The 12,830-nt window shown below is 37.1% G+C and overlaps 1 non-coding gene across 1 annotated transcript; it reads left to right on the top strand.

Annotated features, from left to right (window-relative positions):
- The first annotated feature begins 11,794 nt into the window (after window positions 1–11,794).
- Window positions 11,795–11,901, top strand: LOC131181833 (small nucleolar RNA R71). Its single transcript, XR_009150309.1, has one exon. It is a non-coding gene; the product is annotated as a small nucleolar RNA R71 (small nucleolar RNA).
- Window positions 11,902–12,830: the final 929 nt, after the last annotated feature.

The raw sequence follows: 12,830 nt of genomic DNA, 5'->3' as shown, positions 1-12,830 counted from the left end.
TGCTACTCAAATGGTCAATTTTCAAAGCTTTCAAGTCACTAATCCGGATTTGGTCATTTTTCAAGTCACCTTCTAGGCAGAATTTAGATAAGCTTCCTTCATGAAAGTTGGCACTTTTTGTGCTTAGTTTCACATCCAATTGGTCTCATACCAATTGGAGTCACACACTTAAGGTTCTAAGCTAAAACATACACTGCCTTACTACACACTCCTCATCACTTACCAATTATATATTCAACACTTACCAACTTACTTCCTTCATGCCAATTCTAGTTTGTACCTTACCATTAACAAATTTAACAACACATTTTGGTCATTTTGGACAGCTTGTAACCATTCTCAATATGCACACTATAACATAGAATTTTCCAAAGTCCATTTACACCATTTAACCACATGAACATACCCCATTTACATACCCAATTCCAAATCATTATACACATATACATGCTGCCATCAATAACAACATAATTCAATAAACCAAACCATGAAACAACACATTTTAAACTACACTTTAAAGTTGCCTATTTGCACATCTCCTTCAAATAGCTTCCAAGCTTCCAAAACCAAGTGCACTATCACACATACACTTAGTATACATTATCCAAATTATTTTTACATACATAAACACTTATACCAACATCTTAAACAACCATAAACAAGTAAAAACAAGCTACAAATAGTGAGTTTCCATGGCTATCGAAATGGTGTACCACCATTACTCCATCAAACCTCAAAATCTCTTCCACAAAATAACTCCCTACAACGTCCACTCAAAGTTTAATGAAGCAAGATTGAAAAATACACACTTACCTCTTATGGACTTCTTTAAAACTCCACCAAATCTTGTTTTTCTTATTGCCAATATCTTCCCTAAGGTAAGTATGCAAGGTTTAATGAAGGAACCAAGTGGAAAAAGTGGCTAGAACATGATTGCATGGAGCTTTAAGTTTGGCCAGCCATGGAGTTTTTGGGAAGTATTTGGTTCAGCCATGGGGAGAATTTGAGGAAGAAGAAGGTTTGCAGAAGTTAGTGGAGAGTGACAGAATTTTTATTGATTTTCCAAGTGTTTAGTGGTCCACTAATGTAAGAATATTATTATTTTAATTCAACTTTCAATTATTCAACATTATACCCCTTTTATTTCACTATTTAAACTATGGACCACCATTTTAATTTTCATGGTATTTTCAAAGTTTAATATCATTTATTTTTAATGTACATTTAGGTCAAAAGGCAACTCAGGGTGTCAATTGACCACAATGGCCGTATTCGGGTTACTTTTCAGCTTTTTCAGTAACACCAATTTTTATCAGTTTTTCGATTTTTCATTTTTCTTTGTACTAATTAATTAATTTTTCTTTGATATTTCTAATGACATTTATACTTCAATAAGTCTTTAATTATGTCTCGAAACTAAATTCTGAGGGTTCCCTGCAGTCCTGGGGTCGGCTATTGCTTGCGCCATAACATCCTCGTGCGGTCACCCATCACTGCGGTGCTGGCTCATTTAATTTAGTTTTATTTTCTCTCTTTTATTTTTCCTTAATTTTTCTTGTAATTTCCTCTATTGTATTTCATCATTTCATGTCTCCTTACTAACATTTAAGTGTAGTTTCAGGCATTCTAGCTGTCCAGACATACACTGATCACTGGAACAGCAGAACGCACTACTGAATATAGGGGTGTTAAAAAAAAGACCAATTTTTCTTTTTATTTTTAATCTTATTTTTGTAATATTTACCCTCACTTTTTCATATTTTAAAATTATAATATTAATGAGGTCATGCTTGCATAACCATGATGATGTCATAAGTCTTTTTAATTTAATTTTCTTTTCCTTTTATTTTTCCCATACTTCTTTAATTTAATTCCTGATTCTAAAATTTTCTTTTCTTCAATTTTATTGATAATTAGGTCAGGAGTCAGCTTTAGGGGTGAATTGACCAAATTGTCCCTCGCCGATTCAATCTAGTTTGCAAGTTATTCTATATTTCTTTCAGATCCCTGATCTAATTATTTGACTTGCTTAACAACTCTTTTATGTAATTTTCTCTTTTCCACTGTGTTCGCAATAGTCCTAAGGACCGCGAAGTCACATTTTCCGGTTCAAAATTTGAGTTTAGACAGACCTCGCAGTCATTTCCCGAGAAGGTCACCCATCACTGTGACTCCCGGCTCATTTAACTTTTTATGCTTTGTTTTTCTTCTTTACACTTAACTATTTGGCAATTACTAATTATTTACATTCAGGGCTTATCTAGGTGTTTTAGATGTGGTTCTAATCCTCTTACTTGTCCAGACTGACGCGGGTCATCGGAACAGTAAAATATACTAGGCTATGCAAATAGGGGTGTTACAATTCTCCCCCCTTTAAAATAAATTTTGTCTTGAAATTTTACCTGGTATCAGTCTCTGAACAGCTGTGGGTGTTGTCTCCTCATGTCTTCCTCTCGTTCCTAAGTAGCCTCCTGGCCTAAATGATGGTTCCACAACACTTTCACTAACGATATCTGATTGTTCTCTAGCTGCTTCACCTCATAAGTCAGAATCTCTATGGGTTCTTAATTATATGTGAGGTCTGCATTCACTTCAATCTCTTCTACTGGTAGTACATGAAATGGGTCAGATCTGTACCTCCTCAACATAGATACATGGAAGACGTTATGTATCTGCTCCAATTCGGGAGGTAATGCCAAACGATATACCAAAGGACCCACTCTCTCCAGAACCTCATATGGCCCGATGAAATAAGGACTTAGTTTCCCCTTTCTATCAAATCTCATAATTTTCTTTCAAGGGGAAACCTTGAGGAATACTTTCTCACCCACTGTATACTCAATATCTCTTCTCTTGAGATCAATGTAGGACTTCTGATGGTCTGATGCAGCTTTGAGTTGATCTCTAACCAATCTGATTTTCTCCCTAGTCTGCTGAACAATTTCTAGTCCAATCATCTTTCTTTCACCTACCTCATCCCAACACAACAGGGTTCTACATTTTCTGCCATACAAAGCTTCATATGGAGGCATTCGAATACTTGATTGGTAGCTGTTGTTGTAAGCAAACTCAATCAAAGGCAAATGTGTGTCCCAACTGCCCTAAAACTCAATCACACAAGCCAGTAGCATGTCCTCCAATATCTGAATTACCCTCTCAAACTGGCCATCTATTTGTGGGTGGAATGCCGTACTGAAGTTCAATCTAGTTCCTAGGACTCTTTGAAGATTACCCCATAATCTAGAAGTGAACCTAGGGTCTCTATCAGATACAATTGATACTGGCACTCCATGCAATCTCACTATCTCATCAATGTACAGCTTGGCCAATCTTTTTGGACTATAGTCCATCCGAATTGGCAGAAAATGAGCAGACTTGGTTAATCTGTCAATTATGACCCATACTGCATCATGACTCTTTTGTGTCCTCAAAAGTCCCATCACAAAATCCATAGTTATCTGCTCCCATTTCCATTCAGGCACTAGTAATGGATGTAACAAACTAGCTGGTACTTGATGCTCTGCCTTTACTTGCTGACAACTTAGGCATTTGGAAATAAATTCTGCTACATTGCTTTTCATACCCATCCACCAATAGTTCTCTTTCAGCCCTCTATACATTTTTGTGCCACCAGGGTGCATAGCAAAAGGACACTCATGTGCTTCTTTCAAAATGATCTGTCTCAAGTCAATGTCATTAGGAACGCACATTCTACCCTGGTGTAGCAATAGATCATCATCTCTCACTGAGAATTCTGGTTTCTTGCCCTGTCTAACTTCATCTAATAACTTCTGATATTTTTGATCATTCTGAGTAGCCATTCTGATATGATCAATCAACACTGGCTATACATACCATGCAACTACTGTCTGCCCCTCATCATTAATCTCAAAGCTGGCATGCAATGCTCTCAACTCATGTACCATAGACAAAGGAGAAACTCTCAAACTTGCCATAGTTTTGCGACTTAAGGTGTCAGCCACCACATTAGCTTTCCCTGGCTAATAGTCTATCAGATAAACATAGTCTTTTATCAACTCTAACCATCTCCTCTATCTCAAATTCAACTCTTTCTGAGTGCCCAAATGCTTCAAACTCTTATGATGTAACACATTTCCCCATATAAGTAGCCTCTCCAGATATTAAGAGCAAACACAATAGCTGCAAGCTCCAAGTCATGTGTTGGATAGTTCTTCTTATGCGGTTTTAGCTGGCGTGATGCATAGGCAATGACATTCCTCTCTTGCATCAGTACACAGCCTAACCCATTATGAGAAGCATCGCTGTAAACTATATATTCTTTACCCAGGGTAGGTAAAGTAAGGACTGGAGCTTCAGTCAAACATCTCTTCAACTCATCAAAACTCTATTAGCATTTATTCGTCCACTGAAATTTCACATCTTTTTAGAGTAGCTTAGTCAATGGAGATGCCAACATGGAGAACCCTTTCACAAAATGGAAGTAGTATCTAGTTAAACCCAGAAAACTGCGAATTTCAGTGATATTTCTAGGTGGCCTCCAATTAAGGACAACTTCTATCTTACTTGGATCTACCTTGATGACCTCTGCCGATACTATATGCCCCAAAAAAGATATTTCCTTCAGCCAAAATTCACACTTCGACAATTTGGCATATAGCTATTTCTCCCTCAAAGTCTGTAGTACAATCCGCCGATGTCTATCATGCTCTTCTGCACTCCTCGAATAAACCAATATATCATCTATGAATATCACAACAAACTAGTCGAGGTATGGTCTGAAGATAGTGTTCATCAAATCTATAAAAGCAGCCGGAGCATTAGTTAACCTGAATAGCATGACTAGGAACTCATAATGGCCATATCGAGTTCTAAAGATAGTTTTAGGGATACTCTACTCTTGTACTTTCAGCTGATAATAACTAGATCTCAGGTTAATTTTGGAGAACACAGCTGCACCCCTCAACTGATCAAACAAGTCATCAATATGGGGCAATGGATATCTGTTCTTTATTGTCACCTTATTCAACTGCCGATAGTCAATACATAAATGGAGAGTGCCATCTTTCTTCTTAAAAAACAGCACTGGCACTCCCCAAGGTGACATACTAGGGCGAATAAAGCCCTTATCAAGCAGCTCTTGCAACTGCACTTTCAATTCTGCTGGTGCCATTCTGTATGGTGTTATGGAGATTGGGTCCACACCAGGCATAACATCAATTTCAAACTACACTTCTCTTTCTAGAGGTAATCCTGGAAATTCATTAGGAAACACATCTGGAAAGTCAAATACTGTAGGGATGTCCCTCAGTGCTGGACTCCCCATTTGGGTGTCTATCACATGTGCCAAGTATGCTTCACACCCCTTTCTGATCATCCTTCTGGCTAGTGCAGCCAAAATGATGTTTGATGGTAGTAACTGCCTCTCCCCATGTATTACCACATCACCGTATAAAGGAAGACCAAAAGTGACTGTCTTCAGTCTACAGTCAATCATAGCGTGATGCCTGGCTAACCAATCCATGCCCAAGATGATATCATAATCTCTAAAGGGCATTTCAATAAAATTTGATAGAAAAGTGTGTCCTTGGATCACCAAAGGACAATCTCTATACATTCTATTGACCCAAACCTCTTGTCCTAATGGACTAATTACTAGCACCTCAAAATCCATTTTGACACATAGAACCGCAAGGGAACTAACTATGCTAGCACTAACATACGAGTGGGTTGAACCCAGATCAAACAACACAAAGACATCCTGATCAGAGATAGAGAAAGTACCAGCTACAATATTGGAAGTTTCAGCCTCTTCCTGCTGTCTCATTGTGTAAACCACAGCCTGAGCACTCTCTTGTCTTTGGTAGCTAGCAGTACCATTTGTCGAAGCATTGCCTCTACCTCTGCCTCTTCCTCTGCTAACCAATTGTGAACCTCTGGTAGCAAAACTCTGAATAGACCCTTCTGCAATAGTAGAGCTAGCCTAAATCTACGGGCACTGGTAAAGTCCTTAATGAGTTGGCCCATACCTCCACAGTTAAAACAAGCTCCTGTTGCCCAATAGCATTCTCCCCCATGAGTTTTTCCACATGTCTCACAAGGGCGGGGAGGATATGAAGCCCTGGTTGACTGCTGACCAGACCTAGGGGGTCTCTGTCTAGAGAATCTGCCCCTTTCAAACCTTCCACCTCTACCTATGCTTAGTCCCCCAAATTTCTTCTTTTTTCCAGATGTACCACTGGGACTTTGCTCTATTGATTTTTCCCCTTTATCTTTCTCTCATTTTTCAGTCTTCTCAGATTTCTCTTTCACTGGTATTGCTTCTAATTCAATTCTTTTTAACTCAAGTGCCTGAGAGATGAGCTTAGAGAAGTTATTGTGTCTGAATCCCACTACTTGCATCCTCAGACTAGGCTTCAAACTGGTCTCAAATCTCTTGCACCTTTCTTTGCTGGTAGACAGGAGACTCCCAGCTCAATGGCTTAAGCGGGAGAACTCCCTTTCATACTCTGCCACAGATTTATTCCCTTGCTTCATACTCAGAAATTCTTGCAATTTTTGATCCACATATACATCTGGGACATATTTCTATCTGAACTCTTTGATGAAGTCATCCCAGGTCAATACTAGCGGTTCTGCCAAGCTGTAGGGGATGGTCTTCCACTAGTCATACGCATCCCCTTGCAGTAGTGACACTAAATAGTCAAATTTTAGTTCATCCGGGCAATGCAATTTCTTGACTACTCTATCCATTCTCTCCAGCCATTGCTCTGCCTCTAAAGGGTCTACTGTACCCTTGAATTCTGTCGCCCCATATTTCAACAGCTAGTCATATTGTCTGATTGGAGCTTGAGGTTGCACCATAGAAGTCTGGGGTAGACCTTGAGCAAGCATACCCCCAGCCATCTGTTGAAACATAACAGCCATTTGCTGGGTAAATTATGTAGGAAACTGCGGCATTTGTGGGGCTGGTGCCACTGACCCACTGACATTTTTGAGAGCTGGGGCTTCCCCTTGGGCCTCAGCCTTTACCGGCTGCTCAATAGAGCGATCCCTTTCTTCCATTACAATTTGGGGGTAGGAGATTTCCCTCTGTTAGTTCATATTTATAATGTAATGCACTGTATGTAACAAATAAGGACATTGAGTAGTTATACTTATCAAAAGAAATAGACAAATTCACAAGTCAAAACATACTTTAAAAATTTGCTCTGATACTACTAAAACATGTCACACCTTACCCCTCTGTAAGGCATAATAAGATCCCGTAAAATATCTAATGAACTATCAAACTTCACCTACCGATAACTCATTAAGTACCCTAAAAGGGATTTTAAAATCATTTTCTTACTTTTTGGAAGTGGTGAGCATTTTCTTACATTTAATAGAACTTTAAAAGCTAGTTAAAATTTTTGTCCATTTTTATTTGCTCGCAAATTTTGGAAAATTTCGGCAGAGTGCCATTTGTATTTTAAGAAAACAGTTCTTCAAAAAAACCTGTAAAAACACTACCAATAATTTATTTCATCAACTCAACAACTACCACAACAAACTCAACAACATTTCTCATTTCAATTGTATTCAAAATATAACACTAAATAACTTTATTCATTTTTCATTAAAGTAAAATCAATTTACATTCATCATTCCAAAATTTACATTAGAAAATCGAAACTAATATTATTACAAAATCTATATAATCGCTCATAACCAGTTTATACATGTACATACATTTACATACACTAAAATAAATATTACAGTTAGGGTATAAAATATACCCGACCAAATTTCAGGGATGTGGCTCCAAGATCCTCAGTAGCTCACTCTGCTACTCCTCAAGTCTCTATATCTGCGATAGCAATAACAGCCATCGCTGAGTACTATAACTCAGTGGTGCACAACATACTAAAATAACATTTTATGCATAATCAAATCACATTTATTCAAATATGGTACTGAACATGAAAACAGATACAAAACATGATTTATAAATTTTTAGTCCAAACAATTTCATTTAGGAAGTCTCAAAACGAATTTCATAAAAACACACAGTTATATCATGCCATTCAGAATAATATTCATCTCAATTGCTGAAGGCTTATGAGAAATCACAAGGCTAGCTAGCTCAAACTATGGGTACCCATTCAAATTTCTTCCTCTACTGGCACACAGCTCAACACTTCAGCCAGAGAGGGAATCAAAATTCAAAACTATTTCCTCCCACTAGTCATGTTAGTGAGGTATTCAAATATATGGTCATGACACTGTGGTTTCAAAACTATCTTAACAATTTATCAAACATTTACTAATAATTAAATCACATATCATCAAATTTCTAACAATTTAGATCAAAAGCATAGTGTATATTTCAATCATCATTTTACAATATAAGTAACCACAAATCATTTCATGCACTTTGCAAAGGAATTTTAAAGGATATTTATGTTGTGCACAAACCATATGCGAGTCCCCTCTTGACCTTGACTCGATGCCTCGAGTTCTTTCCCGTTATTCTTTTCAACTGAAACACACGGTTTTACAGTGTTTTAGTATCATAATTTATCATAAGTCCAAAAATAAATTCAAATCTATTTATATCTAACTTTAATACACTTAAATTAATGTTCTTTAAAATTTGCATTTTAGGGTTACTATTCACGACACTATTTAAGTCAAAACGTTGACTTTTTATGCTTAATACGCATGAGAATTTCAATTACACTCACGTACCACATTTTGGTTACCAAATTTGTTTGTTTTAGTTGCCCTTTCAATTTTTAGGTCTCCTAATTGCATTTTCAAATTTTTAGATTTGGTGTCTTATTTTACACTATTCCATTGATCAAGGTGCTGTGAAAATTTGACAAAGTGTTCCTCATAAAAGTTGTTCCTTATTATCTTATCTTTAATTCCCTTTTTGAATCACTCCATTTGGACTTTTTTAGACCAAGATATGGCCATTTGAACATGGTTGGCTAGATTGGCCTAACCCATATTTCTGGGCACCTACTTTGGTTTTGGCAATTTTGGACCATTAAATTTAGGTGGCAAAATAACTTAGTTATGGGCAGAATTTGGGTTAGAGTTCTTCATAAAAGTTGTAGTGCTATGTCACACCTTTACAATGCCACAAAAATCAGGTCATTTGGACTTGTATAGCCCAAGTTATGGCTAAATGAACAAACACTGTTCATTTAGTCATTTTGGTACAATGGCAGTGCACTACACCCGGGTTTGACCTGATCATCCACTATGTTATGATCATTTTCTGGGCATGACTCCTAAATGAAAAATGTATCATTATGTGTCTGTTTTCATCCCCAATTGGTCTTACACCAATTGGGTTGATAAATTTTCATTTTTGGTCCCTCAAAGGGACCTAGGTCAAGTTGCTTGCAGACTGACCCTAAGAAACTTATTTCTAACAATTCACACATACCACAAATGGTCACAATTGATCAAATAAGGTCATTTGCATCAATTGAAAATTTTCTACAATTTTTCACCCAAACCCTAAGTGCCATAAACCCTAATTTCCAATTTATCAAAATTCATCAAATCAAAGTGTGCCAATCACATCTACATGCTCAATTAGGCTTGCATACACATTTAATTGAACTAAAATATATCAACACTTCACAACCCCATGGCTGGCAAAAATTTATACCTTTGTTCTTATACATAATTTTCTCAAATTTTTATGTTATCTCTACTCAATTTCACTCAAACTCAACTAATATACAATTAATCATGCTTAGAAGAACTTACCTTTACTTGAGCTCTCCAATTTTCAAATTCTTCTTCAATTTCTTCACTTTTCTTCTCCCAATCTTCCAATCTAGGGTTAATTAGAGGTTTTCTATGGAGTTTGATTAGGGTTTAGAAGACAAAATCAAGCTTTAAAAGCTTGAAAATATGTAACAATGGTGGAAAGAAAACAAAATGAAAGAGAGAGGTGAGAGAAGTGGGTGGTAACATTTTGGGAAGAAGAAGACCAATTTTTCTTTTTATTTTTTTATCTTATTTTTGTAATATTTATCCTCACTTTTTCATACTTTTAAATTATAATATTAATGAGGTCATGCTTGCATAACCATGATGATGTCATAAGTCTTTTTAATTTAATTTTCTTTTCCTTTTATTTTTCCCATACTTCTTTAATTTAATTCCCAATTTTGAAATTTTCTTTTCTCCAATTTTATTGAACAGTTAGGTCAGGAGTCAGCTCTAGGGGTGAATTGACCAAATTGCACCTTGCTGATTCAATCTGGTTTGCAAGTTATTCGATATTTTTTTTGGATCCCTGACCTAATTATTTGACATGCTTAACAACTCTTTTATATAATTTTCTCTTTTTCATTGTGTTCGCAATAGTCCTAAGGACTGTGGCGTCACATTTTCTGGTTCAAAATTTGAGTTTAGACTGACCTCGCAGTCATTTCCCGAGAAGGTCACCCATCGCTGTGACTCCCGGCTCATTTAACTTTTTTTTTAATACTTAACTATGTGGCAATTACTAATTATTTGCGTTCAGGGCTTATCTAGGTGTCTTAGATGTGGTTCTAACCCTCTTACTTGTCCGGACCGACATTGGTCACTAGAATAGTGAAATATACCAGGCTATGCAAATAGGGGTATTATAGTTAGAGCTACTGTTCCATAGTCTTCCAGCTTTCTTTTATTTGACAGAATTTCCTTAAGAAATTTGGCATAGGATGGTATCTAAGAAAGTGCTTCAGTGAAGGGGATGTTGATATAAAGTTTCTATAAAACTTCTAAAAACTTCCCAAACTGCTTATCCAATTTGGCTTTCTGAAATCTCTGAGGAAAAGGTAGGGGAGGCTAGTATGGCTCTGGTAATTTCTTTGTCTTCCCTGCTTCCTCTTCCTGATTTATCTTAGCTTCTTCCTCCTTTTTCTCTGCTTGCCCTTTAGATTTTTTTATGGTTTCCTCTGTCGGTTCTATCTTTGGTTGTACTAGAGTTCTCCCACTCCTAAATGTAACTGCCTTACAATGCTGCCTTGGGTTCATTTCTGGTTGGCTAGGCAGTTTGCCAGTAGCCTCACTTGAAGAACTTGCTTGCTGAGCGATTTGATTCTCTAGCATCTTGTTATGAGTAGCAAGTTGGTCCATTCTGGAAGTTAGCTGTTTAATCAATTCATTTTTTTGTTGTTGAGCTGCTAGGAATCCTTCCATCATGGATTCCATGGTCATCTTCAGTTCAGGTTATTGAGATTGAAGAGGTAGTAATGGCTATGCAAAGTTTTGACCTCTGTTCTGAATCTAGGGGGGTGCTGGTGGTTTGTACCCTTATTGCTTGTTTATTGGCTAGTTCTGCTGATTGGACCATGAGAAATTTGGGTGGTTCCTCCATCCATGGTTGTAAGTATTTGACTATGGATTTTTGGGCTGCCTCTGGTTGAAGTTTCCTCCATTATTCACATAGTTCATATGTTCTGTGGAGGGTTCATTGAAATTACTGTATTATAAACTCATGTATCCTTCTTCATAGTTGTCCTCATGTTGACTGTTTGTACCAAATACGTTGGCTTGCATTCTTTCGAGTCTCTTTGTGAGCTGATAAAATTAAGCATTTATCATGCTTAGGGCATCTACTTCCAGGATCCCTGCAGTTCTCTTTGCATTTCCTCTTTCATTTGACCACTCATAACTATGGTATGCAACCCTTTCTAGAAGTTCAAGTGCTTGTGTTATTGTTTTCTCCATTATATCACCTTCTACAGCTGAATCAACTGTGCTCCTTGTAGAGGGTAGTAACCCATTATAGAAATTTTGCACTAATAGCCAATCCTCTATACCATGGTGTGGACATTCCCTTTGCAGGTCTTTATATCGTTCTCATGCGTCATAGAGTGATTCTCCTTCCTTTTGTCTGAAGGTGTTGAGCTCAAGCCTCAGTTTTACAGTCTTTGCAGGTGGAAAATACCTTGCTAGAAAAGCTTGAGAGAGGTTTTCCCAAGTGGTGAACATTCCAGCCAGTTGAGAAATTAACCACTTCCTTGCTCTGTCTCGAAGGGAGAATAAGAATTCTCTGAGTCTTATTGCTTGATCTAACACTCCATTCATCTTGAATGTGTCACATAGGGCAAGAAAGCACTGAAGGTGATAGTGTGAGTCTTCTGTTGGTGAACCTGCAAACTGGGTTTGTTGAATCATTTGGAGCCATGCTGGTTTTAATTCAAAGTTGTTGGCTTTCACTGTGGGTCTAGTGACACTAGGCTAAAATCCTTGGACAAATGGAGCTCCGTATTCTCTTAAAAGTCTTGGTCTATCATTATTATTGGCCATGGTTGGAATTTCATGATCTTCTTGACTGTGGTCTTGATGTTTCCTTTCCCTCCTGATGGCTCTTAGAGTTTTGTCTATCTCTGGGTCACAGTCCAAAATTTCTTCTTCTGGCCTTGTTCTGGTCATATACCAGATCGGGCACCTGAGAGAAAAGAAGAGAAATACAACCAGTAAAATAAAATTAGATAATAAATATAATTGTCTAAATAAGCTAAATTGCTTATCGCTTGATATTACTAAAGCAAAAAATTCCCCGGCAACAACACCAAAAACTTATTTTGCTGGTTTTACAACCCCGCAAGTGCACAGATCGCTAACAAGTAATAAAGTGATGAGTAGAGTATCATTCCCACGAGAAATTTGATTAGTAAGTACTAATCTACATAGTAATTTTGACTGTTTAGGCTATCGAATACTTAGGGAATGACGTTTGTTAACCTTAAACACTAGAATGGTAAACTTAAAATGAAATAATTTATTTGAAACAATTCTGGAATTAATATTTCACACTTGAATCTTACTAAGGATGTTATCTCGTTTAT

This window comes from Hevea brasiliensis, chromosome 7, assembly GCF_030052815.1.
Source record: "Hevea brasiliensis isolate MT/VB/25A 57/8 chromosome 7, ASM3005281v1, whole genome shotgun sequence".
Taxonomy (NCBI): Eukaryota; Viridiplantae; Streptophyta; class Magnoliopsida; order Malpighiales; family Euphorbiaceae; genus Hevea; species Hevea brasiliensis.
The sequence above is the reverse complement of the archived record's forward strand: the minus strand, read 5'-3'. Positions and strand labels throughout refer to the sequence as shown.